We start from the raw sequence: 18166 nt of genomic DNA, 5'->3' as shown, positions 1-18166 counted from the left end.
CCCAAGTTACACAAAACCTTGGTCAACCCACCAGGTCGTCCTATTGTTTCCACCTGTGGATCCTTATGCCAGCCCATTTCCCAGTACATTGAATTTTGGCTCCAACCCGTGGTGCAAAATACCACTTATTATTTACGTGACACCACCGACTTTATACAGAAGCTAAAACGATTGGGCAATTTACCAGATAATTCCTTGTTAGTGACTCTAGATGTTTCTAGTTTATACACTAACATAATACACAAGGACGGACTCGATGCAGTCAGGAGCTTGGTGTCTGTCAGTCCACATTATGAGGGTCCCAATGTGAATTTTTTATTATTGCTTATGGTGATTGTACTTAACAAAAATTATTTTCTTTTTGAATTTTTTTTTATTTACAGCGGCAGGGCACGGCCATGGGGTCAAACATGGCCCCGGCCTATGCCAACCTGTTCATGCACATGTATGAGAATCAACATATCATGTCACATAATATTTACTCTTCATTTGTATTTTTTTTTACATTCGATACATTGATGACCTATTCATGGTGTGGACTGGTGGACCCAAGCTTCTGACTGAGTTTGTTGACTTTTTGAATGATTTGCCCACTTCCATCCGCTTCACATTAGCATTTAGTGAGGTTTACATCAGTTTTCTTGATGTTGGGGTAACCCTTCGTGATGGCTCCATTACCACTTGCATGTATCGGAAACCCACTGATAAAAATACACTACTGATGAAGCCATTAGTCATTGTAAGGAGATTACACAAGAACAGGCACTTGCTTCCAAAATCAGATTGAACCAACCAGACAGGCTGACTTTCATAAGTACATATTCTATAGCATCAAAGAGAATACGAGATGTGGTATTAAATCATTGGCACTTTTTACAGGCGGACACTGTGATGGGGCAATTTTGTGTTAATTATCCAATGTTTTGCTACAAAAAAAGTAGAAATGTCAAAGATCTGGTTGCTAAATCTGACCTTATACCTGTTAAAACCACTAAATGGCTTGCACCCAAAAATGGGAGTTTCAAATGTGGCAAATGTGTCAACTGCCAGTTTTTACTAATCTCTGATGTTTTTGTTGATCCTAGAACCTCAACCCCATACCTCATTCGTTTTCATCTCACCTGCGACAGCCGTTTTGTGGTATATGCGATCACTTGCACATGCAAATTGGTATACATCGGTAAGACTATAAGGACTTTGAAGGAACGTATTGCGATGCATCGCTCTTCCTTGAAAAAAGCCCTGACCACCATTGATGCTACAACTCCACCTGTTGCAAAGCATTTCCATCTCATGCCTGTGGATCATGTTCCCCCACTGAGGAGAAGGGGGGGACCGTGGGAACTTATTGCTAAGAAGAGAAAGCTTCTGGATACGCCAACTTGGCTGCATTTCCCCTGATGGACTCAATGAGGAATATTCCCTTAATTGCTTTCTCTAAAAATCCCTCTCGTTTTTCACGTTTTTTCTTATTTTTCTTTTTTCTTATTACCTAAGCTTGATGTATTGCTGCTATTGTTGGTGATTACATATATATTACATATATTATGTGGTTAATACATTGTATGGTTGATGCACCTGCTATATGGCCCTCCCACATTTTCATATTTGTGTACCGCTGCCAATATAGGCTATTTGCCTGCATACTCCCTCCTTTGTCGGCGTACCCCGGCAGTTTGCTGGGATCGCTGCCATGAAGTAGAGGTTTTGATGTGTGCAAATTAGTGAGACCTCGCCATGGCAACGGACGCCAGCGCTGGGTTTGTACCCAGTCTGACGCCGTAGATCCAGGCTGAAGGTTCTCTGCAGTATGTGCGCCTGGTTGCCGTGGAGACGGACACAGGGAAGGACTTCTAGTCTGTACCCGTGTGACGTCACTTCCGGCTACGGACGCCGTCTAGACTGTTCATTGGTATGGCCAGCGGAGCTAGAAAATAGACACACACAGGTGAGGTGTGTGCTGGAAACTAACAGGTGTATTTTTTTTTCTCTGATTGACCATGCTATTTATATGTGATCTAACTGATAGCCATTCATGCTCCTGATGACGGTGACCACACCGAAATGGCCGTCGGGCATCAGTGGCTTGAAAGTGGACCACCATGCTTGTTTTACTGGACTGTGGTAACTCTGTACTTGGACTGTAATCATGCATTTGAACTATACCTTTCATGGTGTCCCCACGTTTTTCACTTTGCCTTATATAAAAACTTTTTTTCTTTGGACTGGATGTGCTGGCTTCCTTGTTTTTCCTAACTTATCCTTATGTGGCCCTGGCACTCTGACGATGACTTATTAAGTGTGCGAATTGCCTGGATTCTATATATATATATATATATATATATATATATATATATATATATATATATATATATACGTGTGTGTGTGTGTGTATAATTATATATATATGTGTATGTTATATTATTATTGTTATTTATATACATTTGGTCTATCTATAATACTTTAACTGACCCGGCATATACTGGGTCACCTAAGTGTCCATCTCCATGCTTTGGTCCGCCCCGCCCTGGAAACCCCCTTCTGAAAATCCTGCGTTTGCCCCTGATGCTGTGCACAGCGAGTGAGAGAATGGCTTTCAACTGCCCCTCACTACCCCCCACCGCCGGACATTGCTGCCCACGGGTGGGACAGCAGGACAGTACCAAAACAGTTGGACTGTCACACCAAAATCTGGACAGTTGGGAGGTATGTAAAAGTCCAACTGTATATGAGAACAGCAGTCAGGTAGGCAGGGGACTGTAGCATACCTTCCAACTTTCCATGTCCGGAAAGGGGGACCTGCCGCTCCCAAAAAAAGGGTTGGGCCTCAGATGAAGGAAAAGGCCTCAGGTGGAAGGCAGGAGCTTGTGCGGAGGAGGCAGAGCCGAGAGCCATGTTTTGCCATTTTGGGGGCGTACCCAGTGATCCCCGAGCAGCTGGACAACCCCCAGCTCATCTCCTTCATAGACGCTGAGCCAAAATGGATCTTTTTCTGAGTTCAAGGTAAATCTTTATTCAAATGTAAGAAATTTGCACCATACCCAGACCAGCAGAAAATATGGACAATGTAATGCCAATATTGACAATCAATAGAAAAAACTGTAACAATGCACAGAATATAAAATACAAGCTGTGCAGTGATGAGGTCCCATGTGGTAAAAAGCGGAGATCATGTGTACTTGGCCAGAGACTGTTGCCCATTGTGTTGTCCATAGTAGATTTCTGCTATTTGCCTGTTAAAGGAGAAAACATTGTTAGTATTTTTTTTGTGTGTGTGTGTGTTAACAATAGAACATTACATATCAATGGTAAAGGACTACAAAAAGTAAATTAATATATTTTTTTTAATTCTAAACTTTATTTAATAATAGGTTACTGTGTTATTAAAAAAATACCTGTCATTGTCTTTTATATGATGGAATAAGCTACAAAGGCGACAAAGGTGATTATATTCCTGACCCCATCCTATTTACTATTATCAACATCACTATTCAAAAATGAGACTGCAACTTAATGACGCACTAAAAGCAATGAGCTTACATATTATAATAGAGCGGTGCCCAGGACCATGCAATAGGCCAGCAAAGACACCATGTACACATACTTGCCTACTTTTGAAAAATAGTTTCAGGGAGATTATAGTTGGTAGTAGAATTTTGCACAGCGCCCCATTGAAGGGGCGTGTCATGCTCCTCCCAAAGGGAGTGTCTAGTTTTATATATGGAGAGATTGTGAAAAGAGATTGTGAACATGGCACCTAGAAGCATGGGTGTGTACTGCTACATCTGAGCGGAATCTTTCAATATGACTTATAGCCAAATGTAGATGAGCCCCAAAGCAGTTAGTAAGAGCTACTATACTTGGTAAAGTGCTGGGAAAGGGATGCGGTCAATTTACCGGCGGTCGAAATCCCGAAACGTTCTCCCTCCGTGGGTGTCCACGACACCCATAGAGGGAATATTAAATTAACTTACTGAGTGTAGCGAGGTGCCGGGCCCGCAGCGTGGCGAGCGCAGCGAGAGAGGACCGAGAGAAGGTTTCTCCAAGAGTGACATTATTCACTCGAAGTGCCATGGCCATCCACATATTAGGGCCACACCTGCAGCCCGTTTCCTGCATGTAACACAGGGGGTTGCCCTAAGAGTGGGAACCTGCTTGTCCCTCTTTGAATGAGGACCGTTAACCATTAATATTTGCTGGCCGACATAAATAATGTCCTAATAAATAATGTCCTAATAATAGGCCCTAATTCACTAGTGAGGACTTGTTCTTCGTGGGACCTTTATTCACCCTCAGGTGAGAACTACAGTTTAGCATGCATATGTATAAGGTGTAGCGCCACCTGGCAGACATTTTGTGGTAAAGCAGCTTAGTGACAGTAGAGTGTTTAAGTGACCGTCTTATCTTCATTGATATCATTTTTTCTCAGATCGTCTAATTTAACTTCGTTCTATTGCAATATATTTCTGAATGTCATTATGTGATGTCATTTTATGTGCAACAGGTGTATGTTGTTGTCTTTTGGTAAGAGATGGTAAATGACCACAGCAGCCTGGCCATTGACTATTACTGATGTGGTCATTGGCTATTCAATTCTGACAGGAATATTTATATGCCTTTTTCTTGTTTTACGTTTGCACAAATGCTTGAATAGTATCGCAGCAATTGCACTATGTCTCCTATTAATAAATATTCATTGCTGTTAACTGTGGTAGAGTTGTCTTTTGTGGGTCTTCTTGGAATGTGCTATTCCCTGCCACAGGTTCTTCCAGAGAAGAGGTCCGAAGCTGCCGAAGCTGTCATCTGCTCCAGATTAAGGTACCATCTTGCACCACACCGTTACAGGGGCACTTGTCACACTAGCACCCTGCATCTTCCAAAACAAGTTTGTCTTCTTTTCCTGGGGAGTTTCTCTCTGCTGTGGTGCATTTGTAATGTGGTCTGTATTTCAGCACTGATATGCAGACCAGACATGTGCTAGAAGAAACGCAGAAGTGAACAACATCCCATGCAAGGAAGAGGAACTGCACGGGTTTTGTAAGATGCAGGATGCTAGAATGAACACTGCTACATCCCTAATTTCCCTTCAGTAAACATTGCCTGTTGCTTGTGAAGCATTCCTCCACTTTCTGCATGCAGAGATCTTTTGTGGTAAGAGCTGTCCTTTGTGATGGTAAAACTGGGTTGAGAACCTGGAGTTTTGAAAGGGCAATGCTGATATGAAGATGGAGCATGAAGGACAGATTTGAGTGTTGGGAGATGTGAGAGGGGGGGGGGGGGGCCTAATAAGAGGAGATTACAGTAGCCCAAACTGGATGTAACCAGACAGTGGATGAGAGTCTGTGAGGTGGAGCATGCAGCCAAATAACTGAGGCATTGAAGGTGCTAGGTTTAGTGATGAGTGGATATTGAAGGTGGATGATGAGTTCTCTGAGTAAAACTACATATATGGGTCACCGGAAAAGAATGCTGTGAGATGAAGATTGAAAATGCTGGGAAAGAAATAATGTGGGGATGGTGTAGCATGGACATTATAAGGGCTGGGGTGAATGAGGTAATAATTAAAGTTGGGTAGCACTTTGAGGTGGACATCGAAGGGACCGTGACGTAACTATAGAGGGTGCAGGGGATGCAATTGCTATGGGGCCCGGCAGCCCAGCAGGCTATCCCCTGCACCCTCAACCCTTTAGTTATGCCACTGCTGCCTGCCCCGCATATGGTATCCCGTGTGTACCTGGCTCCGGAGCTGTCTATTATTGTGAGAGAGACGCGAGATGATGATGATGATGATGATAATGATGTCATCATCTCAAGCAGGAGACCGGAGGTAGCTCCGCAGCGGTGCGACTGCTGGCGGGTGCAGTGTCTCTCAACTGTCTCTGTGATTCCCCACGTTCTCCTCCTAGTGAGATCTGCAGCGGCAGTCCCGGTGAGTTAGCGGCACAGACCACAGTCAGCAGACCTTCTACACTGCTCTTTTCGCACATCAGGTTTTGAGGGGAGACGGCCAGTGGAGGCCGTCTTTTGTGGTTTAAATCTTACAGCAGCAGGGGCATAGTCTACTTTATTTAATTAACCCAAACGCACAGCTCGCCTCACTGCCATTTCCCCTTCACAATGTTGGCTCCTCCTAAAGGTGCAGCAGAAGCATGCTGCGAGTCCCTCTACTCCTCCGAGGCCTCCCAGCTCCTGATGATTCGGTCCCCCCCCCCATGCTTGTCTCCATACCCCCCTCTGCCTGTCTCCATACCCCCCTATGCCTGTCTCCATACCCCCCAATGCCTGTCTCCATAACCCCTATGCCTGTCTCCATACCCCCCTATGCCTGTCTCCATACCCCCTATGCCTGTCTCCATACCCCCTATGCCTGTCTCCATACCCCCCTATGCCTGTCTCCATACCCCCCTATGCCTGTCTCCATACCCCCTTATGCCTGTTTCCATACCCACCTATGCCTGTCTCCATGCCATCTCTGCGCCTGTCTCCATGTAATCTCTGCATCTATCTCCATGCCCCCTCTGCCTGTTTCCATAGCCCATTTTGCACCCATCTCCATGCCCCCTCTGAGCCCATCTCCATGCCCCCGTCTCCGTCTCTATGTGTTGATCTGAGTTTATGTGTTTATCGGAGTTTGTGTTTTTTTTTATGTATTTATCAGGCTGTAACCATTGGCATAGTTTGTAATGGGCCTTGCAGTGTCTTGCATAATGTGTAAGGGTATTACAGTGTGTCACATATTGTGTAAGAGGCATTGCGGTGTTTTGTATATTGTGTAATGGCCATTGCATAATGTCTAAGGGTGTTGGGGTGTGTCGCGTACGGTTTAAGGGTATTGCGGTGTGTCACATTTTGTGTAAGGGGCATTACGTTGTGTTGCATAATGTGTAAGGGGCATTGCGGTGTGTCGCATAATGTGTAAGGGTATTATGGTGTGTAGCATAGTCTGTAAGGGGCATTACAGTGTGTCATATAATGCGTAATTGGCATTGCCGGGGGGGCCACATTATAAATTTTGCTATGGGGCCCACAAAGTTCTAGTTACGCCTCTGGTTAGAGAGAACTATGGATGGAGTAATGAGTGGAGGTTACGCAGTTGGGATCCACATGGTCAGTACTGGGGTTAGATGTGTAGGGTTGCCACTGTTGGTAATACAATACCGTCCTGAGGGACAGCTGCAGAGTAGGCAATCAGGTATATATGCAGGAAGGACTCAATGAGACCACAGGTAGATATGCAGGGGGGCTGGTATAAAAACCAGGGTCACTTGATTGCATTTGGCCCCCCAGGCAAAAAGTTGCCAGCCAGCCCCTGCATGTGGATATGCTAATTTAAAGAACTGACCTTTCATGATAATTTTGCTTTAATCCCTGTCACGTTCAGCAAGTCTCTGTTGATGAAGTCCAAGCATTTACAGGCGTGGCAATATCTTCTAATTCGGAGATTTCATGGACATTATTCTTGTGTGTCAGTTTTCTCCACATATTTGTTACTGGAGGAAGGGAGAAAAGAGGAAGAAATGTCATTATCTGTCTGAGCAGCAATGGTTGGGACTCAGATGACACAGGAATCTACAGGTAACCAGCAGGGGCGTAACTAGATATTCATAGGCCCCATAGCATAAGTTTGTAAGGGCCCCATATTCAGCAACTGATGGTGATATATATATGTAAAACATATTACTTAAACAGCAAATATGGGCCCCCTGCAGCTCTGGGCCCTATAGCAGCTGCGCCCCTTGCACCTATGGTAGTTACGCCCTTGGTAATCAGCATGTAGAATATGAATACAATACTGATTGGATGTGTGTACTAGGAATGGGGGAAGAAACCTGTACTGGGTACACACTAGGCAAAATGTTGTCCAATCTGGCGGACTAACCGACATATTGAGCACATTTGGGCAGATGTAATATTGTTGGTTTTACGTTTTAAAAATAATGGGTCCCCACTTCTCCTGCCTAATGAGGAGAAGCGGGCACCTGTAACAGACAAGTGTATTAACCCCCAGGAGCCAATAAGGAGAGCCATTATGTCCAGTGTCCATGGCTCTCCTTATTGGTGCCCCCGCAGTGCTGCGCATGTGCATTTAAACAACCCCCCCCCCCCCCCAGCCACCTCACTGGGCATGCGCATGATCTCGCTATTATCACAAGATCTCATGTGCAGCCCGGACCCAGCAATAGCGTTGTCCCTGCATTACTCGGCGGGCTGTCCCTAGTGCTGTTCATACATAAAAAAAAACCATAATGCCCCCCAGTTAACCAGCGTTAACTGCAACAGTTAAGCATAACGCTGGTTAATGCATCTGCCCCAGAGTCTGGGGTCTACCCCAGGGGTGGATTTAGGGTTCAGGCCACCCCTAGGCAGATTATTTTTTGGCCTGGGGTGACAGGATGCGACTTACATTGACACACTTTTTCAAACTTACTATTTTTGTGTGCCACCACAGCTGCCGGTACCTCAGAGTGTTGAACTCAGGCCTGGCAATCTCCCCCAGCATGTGGCTGCTGCTTGTCTGAGAGCAGAGGTGGATGGAGGGAGCCGTCACTCAGGCTCCGCAAAGGCCCATGGGAGGAGCTGCGTGCAGCTGTGCATGCGCAGCAGCCCTATCATAGCCATTTTGTTTTGGGGAAATACACAGTGACTGGTTCAGTCCACAACGCTGCAAAGTGCAGCAAAGTGGGGTAATCGACAGGTGCAGCTGTATTATCAATCCTGGGGTGGTTGAGTGCATCCCCAGACCACCTCTTAGATTTGCTTATGTCCGTTACCAAGACTGACAGCTGCATTCTCCGTCTGCCTTGCATGTAGTTACTGAGGGCCATGCTGCCAAATGCAGAATCACCTCCACAGTTGCTCCATTGCTGCCCGCCAGAGGCACTTTAAGACAGGAGGAGGCCCTTGTGCAGCCTCCTCCGGTCAGGTTCCCTCCTCTCTCCTGGCCAGCTCCGCTCTAGTGCACGGTGCAGAGGGCTCAGACTCTACTGCGCATGCGCAGAACTCCAAAAACATAGCCATTTTTTCATTGATTCCGGCACTGCTGCCTTCCTCGAGGGACTCCGGAGGGGTAAGTATTAAAAATGGGTACAATGTGCGTGGTGTGGGCCCCCCAGGTACTCAGGGGCCCATGTGCACTGCGCACATTGCACCCATTATAAATATGCCATATGCCATTGACAGAATAACGGCCCTGACAATCATCTGTCCTTACATGTCGACCATATGAAACCAAGAATCATTTTAGACACAAAAAGTGAAAATCTAAGCGCCAATAGGGTTTAAATGGTTAAAAGCAGAACATGGATTTTATTAAACATAAGCTGCTTCTTATTTTGCCAATGTTGGCAACAGTTCACTAGTACAAGTAAATAGGATAGCTGCCAGTCATGCCAATAGGATAGCAGCAGGAACCAAGCCTGATCTATCCGGTACATATAGGGGGAAATTTACTAAGATGAATTTGTAGAAAAAAATTGTTTTTGGTGTATTCGTATTTTTGGCATTTACTATGCCAAAAATACAAATATTCGTATTCATTTATGGCACATTCGTATTTGTATTTACAAATACGAATGTCTACACCATCGATAGAATACAACAGGAATCACCATTCGGTACTTGTTTCCTAGCACGGCCACACCGATATGAATCTTGTCAGTCTTGACCATCGCGTCGCATCGGTGTCTTTTTTGTAAGGTCACGATGCTCCCGACTCTTAAGATACCCCCGATGTAGTTTTGTACTCCCGATTTATTTTTTTGGCGTCGGTATTCACATCGGCATCTTGTTCATTGCGTCAGGGCCCTTTTAAGTATGTACCCCCGACCGACGCGATACTACCGATGTACTTCTTTCCTCCCGATCTTTGCCTTAAATCGCGTCGGTCGCGTCGCATGTTTAAGCAAAACCCCCCGATGCTCATGATGTACACGATGTTAATCTGGCCCATTGGTCCTACGATTTTCCCGCTTTTTAGGCCCTTTTTTAATAGGCCCAATTAATCTTTTCTAGTCCAACCCCCTATAAAATCTCCCTAGTACCATATGTTTTTATGTGTTCTAATGTGTGTTTCTATGTCAATATGAAATCTGCCCTCTGTAATCTGCTCAGTTACAGCATCAATGTCAATATTTATTGTGATAGTCCGGCCCCTTACTTTGACAGCCCCTTCTGTTTTATTTTCCCCTACTGCCTTTGTGGGTTTGTCTCGGTAGGAGTGAGACGTGTATTCAGCTGCTGGTGATTTTTTGGCTGATTGATCCTTTGCTGGTGATATCTCCCTGATTGATCCTGTGCTTTGAATACTATTTGCTGTTGATCCTGAGCCTTGTGCTGCGGATTGCTGCTGATCCAGTGGATTATTGCTGATCCTGATTATTCTGCGATTGATTTCTGCTGATCCTGACCCTGAGCCGTGCTGATCCTTAGTCCTGAGCTGTGGATTGGTCTGCTGTGGAGTGCTCTGTGGGTGATTCCGTGACCTCTGAGATGGCTGAAGTGAATATGTTCTCACTGCCTACAAGTGAGGAGGAGGCAGTGGCGTTTCTGCAGCGCCATCATCTGCTGCCATCAGAGGCTACGTGCGCCAATGGTCATCCGATGGGGCTGAATCTGAAGGAGACCATGTGGCGCTGTAATGTGAGGGACTGCCGTTTGAAGAGGAGTCTGAGAGCAGGACTGTTCTTCCCTGGCTACCGTTTGCCATTCCTAACGCTGGTCCGCTTTATATTTTCCTGGGTACAGGAATTTACCAGCGTGGAGTACTGCGAGAAGAATTTGTCCCTCTCCAAGAAGACGGCTGTCCTGTACAATAAGTACATGAGGGAGGCCTGCCTGCTGGACCTCATGGCGCAGCCGCAGCGCCGGATTGGAGGTCCCGGCAAGATCGTTGAGGTGGATGAGACCCTCTTCGTGAAAAGGCAGGCAAATGTTGGCCGAGTTTTGCCTCAGCAATGGGTCTTTGGTGGCATATGCAGAGAAACAGGGCAGTGTTTCGCCACCAAAGTTGCCACTCGGGACGCCAACACCCTCATGGAAGCTATCCTGCAGTTTGTGGAGCCTGGGTCTACGGTCTACACCGATTGTTGGAGAGCGTACAGTACGGCCCAGCTGAATGCTGCAGGATATGAGCATGCCCAGGTGAACCACCGATATAACTTTGTCGACCCTACAACAGGGGTTCACACCCAAAATGTGGAACGGATGTGGGGGCATGCAAGTGGCGTAATAAACGTCACAGGGGCACCGCCAGGCATATGCTCCAAAGCTATCTAGAAGAGTTCATGTGGCGGAAGAGCCTTGGACATGATAACCCTTTTGCCCGCATATTATATGCCTTAACTTTATTGCCCAAGGACTCTTGATATTTACCCCCATTCCTTTTTCCCCCATTACTGTTCATGTTATATGTTTTGTTTTCAATGACTTCTATACAGTTTTTCCATTTTCATTTCAAAAGTAAAATTTGAAAAATGGTTTTAAAAAACTTGTGTTTCTTGTCTCAGCTGAATGATTTGTGATGGATGAATGCTATGGAGTCACACCACCACTATCCAAATAATTTTTGGAGCGCAATGAGTGCAGTGGACCACTGAGTCCAAAGCGTGGTGAGCGCAGCAAGCCCCAAGAAGCGTGCGTGGGTTACTAACATAATAATTTGCATAGGCTTCTGGGGCTTGTGGGCCTCACTATGGTTTGGACACAGAGACCCGCTGTTATCAGCATACTAAACATGATCAACTTGAAGTTGACATGTTTAGTCGACATGTCGACATGATACACATGTTGACATGTTTAAAAGCATATCGCGTCGGACGCAATGTACTGTGAGCTTAACAGCTCAATGCTGCCGACCGACGTGACATGTAATTGTATATGCACTATACAGTGTTCATACTGTTCTTAACATGTCCGTCGCGTTGTGAGCATTGTACAACGGCTGCGACCGACGCGATTGATCAGTATAAGCACTATACAGTGTTAATACTGTTCTTAACATGTCCGTCGCGTCGGGAGCATTTTACAACGGCTGCGACCGACGTGACCGATCAATTTCCAAGTACCTCGCCGCATTACGAGGTACGCCGTACATCTACAAAGAAATATCGCGTCGGTCTTATGCATTGGCGTGAGCGTAACATCACCGCCCGACCGACGCGATTTTTCTGCCTGCCGGGAGAAACGCGCCAAAAGCACTCTGGGGAAGGACAACAGCAGCCATTTTGATGGTAATTATCTCTAACACGCAGCAGCTGTGTCTGGCTCCCTGCCCCTGCACAAAAAAGTAAGTTGATTTTGAGGATTACTGAGCATAGGTGGGCCTTGGGGTTTGTGAGGAACATATGCAGGCTTGGGGGGGATGTGGGGATTTGGGGGGGAGGGGGTGAGGGGGTTTGGGGGGGTGGGGGGTGGGGGCGCTTACTGTGGTTCCTGATATATATACATGTGTGCTTCATATATCATTTTTTTGTGGATTAGGGGGTTACCATTGGGTGTATAGAGTGGATAATGTTTATGTTCAAGGGGTACTGTTTATCTAAATAGCTAGAAAGTGTTTATGTGCAGGAGTTTATGAAGTGTATGGCTTTAGGGTCATGCTAATAATGAAAATCTGGATAAAACAGGTTTATGTGCAGAGGGTATCATGTGCCTGGAAATGATGTACTGTGTGTTGTAATACATGCAGAATACTCTGCTGTTTGTCATAGTAATGCAGGGTGACATAGCCTGTAATGATTTCTTGGTACACATATGTAAAATATAGCTGTTTCAGGTGTCATGTGCTTGTTATTGAAATGGTGCAGCAGGCACTATGCTGTGTCCACTTTATAGTAATGTGCATGTAAAATGTTTGGTACTCTTTACCTAGAACGGCGACCATCGAATGCACTAAAAATCGGGTGCGATGCGATGCCCGCGATGGCCGTGATTTCCCATAGGGACCAATGTTAAAAATGAGATTGGACCCGATGTTAGTGTTCAATGCCTCAATGCCTGCGATGTTTACATAGGAAACAATTTTTAATGGGCCACAGAGCCTAAATAGTCACCGTGAAGTCTAAAATGGCCCCCACAATTGTTAACGCCACCCCACGATCAATGTCAACCCGAAGCGTGGCGAGCGCAGCGAGCCCACGAGGGGCGGCGGTACGCGTCCTCCGACCTTTTCATGCCCCACTATCCACGTCGGCGTGGAGTTGAGAATAGAATAGTGTGGCGAGCGCAGCGAGCCACCGAGGCCCGAAGCGTGGCGAGCGCAGCGAGCCCCGCGCGGGGACGCGGATACCTTCACAGTTATACGCGTCACCTCGCGGGCTTCACAGGTGTCCGTGGCGACGCGGACACCTGTGAAGCCCGCGAAGGGACGCGTTTACCTGTGAAGGTATCCGCGTCCCCTCGCGGGGCTCGCTGTGCTCGCCACGCTTCGGGATGGTGTGGATAGTGGAGGGACACAAATATATCAGTACTTTTGTTGTCAAATGTGGTGTAAATTGCATTTATTATATCATATGCTATGAGTATCTCGGATTAAAGCCTTGTTTTTTTTCTCGGATTCTATTTCAGTTTGATTGTGATTTTTGAGGCCTGAAAGGCAAATAACAATATTACATTACCTGCTACCGACTGAGGTAAATATTAGTTGCTTTTTTGTAGTGTGTTAATGAATAACAGTGGAGTGCGTAGTGTTTTCAATGCAAAATTTGCATTTTTCTAAATTTTGTTGTTCTAAATGTGTATTATGATGTATCATTTTAGTATTAAAGTGCGAGGAGGTTTTTTTTCACATTTTTTTTTTAATGACTTGTTGGAGTAGACTTTGGGTAACTTGTGTCCCATCGCAGCGGCCATGTCACACCATCCTGAAGTGTGGCGAGGGGTGGCGGTACGCGTCCTCCGACCTTTTCATACCCCCACTATCCACGTCGGCGTGGAGTTGAGAATAAATTAGTGTGGCGAGCGCAGCGAGCCACCGAGCCCGAAGCGTGGCGAGCGGCCGCTGATACCTGTGAAGCCCACGAGTGGGCGTGGACACCTGTGAGGCCCGCGAGGGTACGCAGAGATCTGTGAAGGTATCAGTGTCCCCTCGCGGGGCTCGCTGCGCTCGCCACGCTTCGGGCCTCGGTGGCTCGCTGCACTCGCCACACTAATTTATTCTCAACTCCACGCCGACGTGGATAGTGGGGCATGAAAAGGTCGGAGGACGCGTACCGCCGCCCCTCGCGGGGCTCGCTGCGCTCGCCACGCTTCGGGATGGTGTGGATAGTGGAGGGACACAAATATATCATTAGTTCTGTTGTCAAATGTGGTGTAAATTGCATTTATTATATCATATGCTATGAGTATCTCAGATTAAAGCCTTGGTTTTTTTCTCGGATTCTATTTCAGTTTGATTGTGATTTTTTTGCCCCTGAAAGGGAATTGTTTATTTGAATTGTCAATTTTTGAAACCTGCTACCGACTGAGGTAAATATTAGTTGCTTTTTTTGTAGTGTGTTAATGAATAACAGTGGAGTGCGTAGTGTTTTCAATGCAAAATTTGCATTTTTCTAAATTTTGTTGTTCTAAATGTGTATTATGATGTATCATTTTAGTATTAAAGTGCGAGGAGGTTTTTTTTCACATTTTTTTTTGAATGACCTGTTGGAGTAGACTTTGGGTAACTTGTGTCCCATCACAGCGGCCATGTCACACCATCCTGAAGTGTGGCGAGGGGTGGCGGTACGCATCCTCCGACCTTTTCATACCCCCACTATCCACGTCGGCGTGGAGTTGAGAATAAATTAGTGCGCGAGCCACCGAGCCCGAAGCGTGGCGAGCGCAGCGAGCCCCGCGAGGTGGGTGTGGACACCTGTGAGGCCCGCGAGGGTACGCAGAGATCTGTGAAGGTATCAGCGTCCACTCGTGGGGCTCGCTGCGCTCGCCACGCTTCGGGCCTCGGTGGCTCGCTGCGCTCGCCACACTAATTTATTCTCAACTCCACGCCGACGTGGATAGTGGGGCATGAAAAGGTCGGAGGACGCGTACCGCCGCCGCTCGCCACGCTTCGGGATGGTGTGGATAGTGGAGGGACACAAATATATCAGTACTTCTGTTGTCAAATGTGGTGTAAATTGCATTTATTATATCATATGCTATGAGTATCTCAGATTAAAGCCTTGTTTTTTTTCTCGGATTCTATTTCAGTTTGATTGTGATTTTTTTGCCCCTGAAAGGGAATTGTTTATTTGAATTGTCAATTTTTGAAACCTGCTACCGACTGAGGTAAATATTAGTTGCTTTTTTTGTAGTGTGTTAATGAATAACAGTGTAGTGCGTAGTGTTTTCAATGCAAAATTTGCATTTTCTAAATTTTGTTGTTCTAAATGTGTATTATGATGTATCATTTTAGTATTAAAGTGCGAGGAGGTTTTTTTTCACATTTTTTTTTGAATGACCTGTTGGAGTAGACTTTGGGTAACTTGTGTCCCATCGCAGCGGCCATGTCACACCATCCTGAAGTGTGGCGAGGGGTGGCGGTACGCATCCTCCGACCTTTTCATACCCCCCACTATCCACGTCGGCGTGGAGTTGAGAATAAATTAGTGTGGCGAGCGCAGCGAGCCACCGCACCCGAAGCGTGGCGAGCGGACGCTGATACCTGTGAAGCCAACGAGTGGGCGTGGACACCTGTGAGGCCCGCGAGGGTACGCAGAGATCTGTGAAGGTATCAGCGGCCCCTCGCGGGGCTCGCTGCGCTCGCCACGCTTCGGGCCTCGGTGGCTCGCTGCGCTCGCCACACTAATTTATTCTCAACTCCACGCCGACGTGGATAGTGGGGCATGAAAAGGTCGGAGGACGCGTACCGCCGCCCCTCGCGGGGCTCGCTGCGCTCGCCACGCTTCGGGATGGTGTGGATAGTGGAGGGACACAAATATATCAGTACTTCTGTTGTCAAATGTGGTGTAAATTGCATTTATTATATCATATGCTATGAGTATCTCAGATTAAAGCCTTGTTTTTTTTCTCGGATTCTATTTCAGTTTGATTGTGATTTTTTTGCCCCTGAAAGGGAATTGTTTATTTGAATTGTCAATTTTTGAAACCTGCTACCGACTGAGGTAAATATTAGTTGCTTTTTTTGTAGTGTGTTAATGAATAACAGTGGAGTGCATAGTGTTTTCAATGCAAAATTTGCATTTTTCTAAATTTTGTTGTTCTAAATGTGTATTATGATGTATCATTTTAGTATTAAAGTGCGAGGAGGTTTTTTTGCACATTTTTTTTTGAATGACCTGTTGGAGTAGACTTTGGGTAACTTGTGTCCCATCGCAGCGGCCATGTCACACCATCCTGAAGTGTGGCGAGGGGTGGCGGTACGCATCCTCCGACCTTTTCATACCCCCACTATCCACGTCGGTGTGGAGTTGAGAATAAATTAGTGTGGCGAGCGCAGCGAGCCACCGAGCCCGAAGCGTGGCGAGCGCAGCGAGTTGGGATAGAGGTAGTGGGTTGGAGTGGGAATTGGAAAGGGTTGGGGGTGGGTGGTGGGGAGTTGTAGGGGGGTTGGAAATGGGGTGGGGTGTGGGTGGGGGTAGGGAAGCGGCTGGTGGAAGGGGACGTTGATATGGGGTGGGCACCAGCAGGCCCCAATGTCTCCTCCTCCTCCTCTTCCTCCTCCTGGCCCGCCTCCTCCTCCTCTTCCTCCTCCTGGCCCGCCTCCTCTTCCTTCTCCTGGGCGGCCTCCTCCTCCTCTTCCTCCTCCTGGGCGGCCTCCTCTTCCTCCTCCTGGGTGGCCTCCTCCTCCTCTTCCTCCTCCTGGGCGGCCTCCTCCTCCTCTTCCTCCTCCTGGGAGGCCTCCTCTTCCTCCTCCCGGGCTGCCTCCTCCCGGGCTGCCTCCTCCCGGGCTTCCATGCGTGCCCTGGCGCGTGCTGAAATGTTCATGTTGATGGTATAGAAATCGAAGGTTGGGTTTCATGAAAATGGGGGAAAGAAAAAGTCACACTATTCATGCTCATAACATTACAATTGATCATTTCAGTTATATTTAATACATTTATCATGCTAACAAATTGATATGCTACACACAAAATCAGAGGGTATACATATACCCACCATATACCCACCATATACCCCCCATATACACCCCCTATACACACCCTCACCCCCTATACACCCACATACTCATGCACATGTTTTAAAACTATAGAACTCAATGCTACAAAACGCATACAGATTTGAAATTTATATACTTACATCGGGCAATATGGCGCCGACTGGCGCATAGCAGATGTGTCTGCCTCCGCTGCAGGTCAGACCAGCGCCGCTGAACCTGCCCCAGGTTTTGACGGACGCCGGTCCTGCGGTATATTAAGCAGCGGGCAGCGTTATACGCCCGCCGCTTAGCTGCATTAGAAAGATATGGGCCCCTGGGCCCCAGGCGCTGGTCCATTACTTCGACCAACGCCAGCAGCTCCATGTTGCTGAAGGGGGTAGCCCTTGGGGAAAACATATTGGCAATGGCGCAGTTATTAATTGCAGGTACATATATAACTTTGGGTGGTTGCTGATTGGTCTAAAAGCAAGTTTTTTTATTAATAACTTTATCAATCCATCTTGCATTAACAATATGTATGCGAATAAAAAATTTCGCCGACCGTTCCGATATGCACACCATAACATACATTATGCTTTCAATGTAGAGAGACGTACTGTATATACAGTGTGCGAAAAATAATACACGCAACCATCTACTAATACATACACTGATAACAAGGCACATACAACATGTTGGTGTATGACACATTTATCCTCATAACAAATATAGGGAAACGATTGTAATGTTGGTATGTTTATACGTTGTGTTAAAAAGCATACATGTACTCCCAACAGAGACCACCTGAAAACACTCATCATTGGAATAACATCTGCACACATTTCACCATGTAGCACACAATGGTCAACAACCTGTGCATGTGCATGTACAGGTGAATGCTCAGGTGCGTTGAGACCAGCGTAATTTCCGCGGTCATAAACGTGGAAATTATCGGCGGGAAATATCGGCGAAAATTAGCTACTACATTGCGGTAAAAAATATACGCCCCCTTGATCCAGGCGGGAAATTACCATATAAATATCCAGTCAGATGCTGGCCATAATTGCTGCAAACATGTGTGAGTCAGATGATTCG

The sequence above is a fragment of the Crinia signifera genome, chromosome 4 (genome assembly GCF_055691185.1).
Source record: "Crinia signifera chromosome 4, ASM5569118v1, whole genome shotgun sequence".
NCBI classification, from domain to species: domain Eukaryota; kingdom Metazoa; phylum Chordata; class Amphibia; order Anura; family Myobatrachidae; genus Crinia; species Crinia signifera.
Note: the sequence above shows the minus strand (reverse complement) of the source record.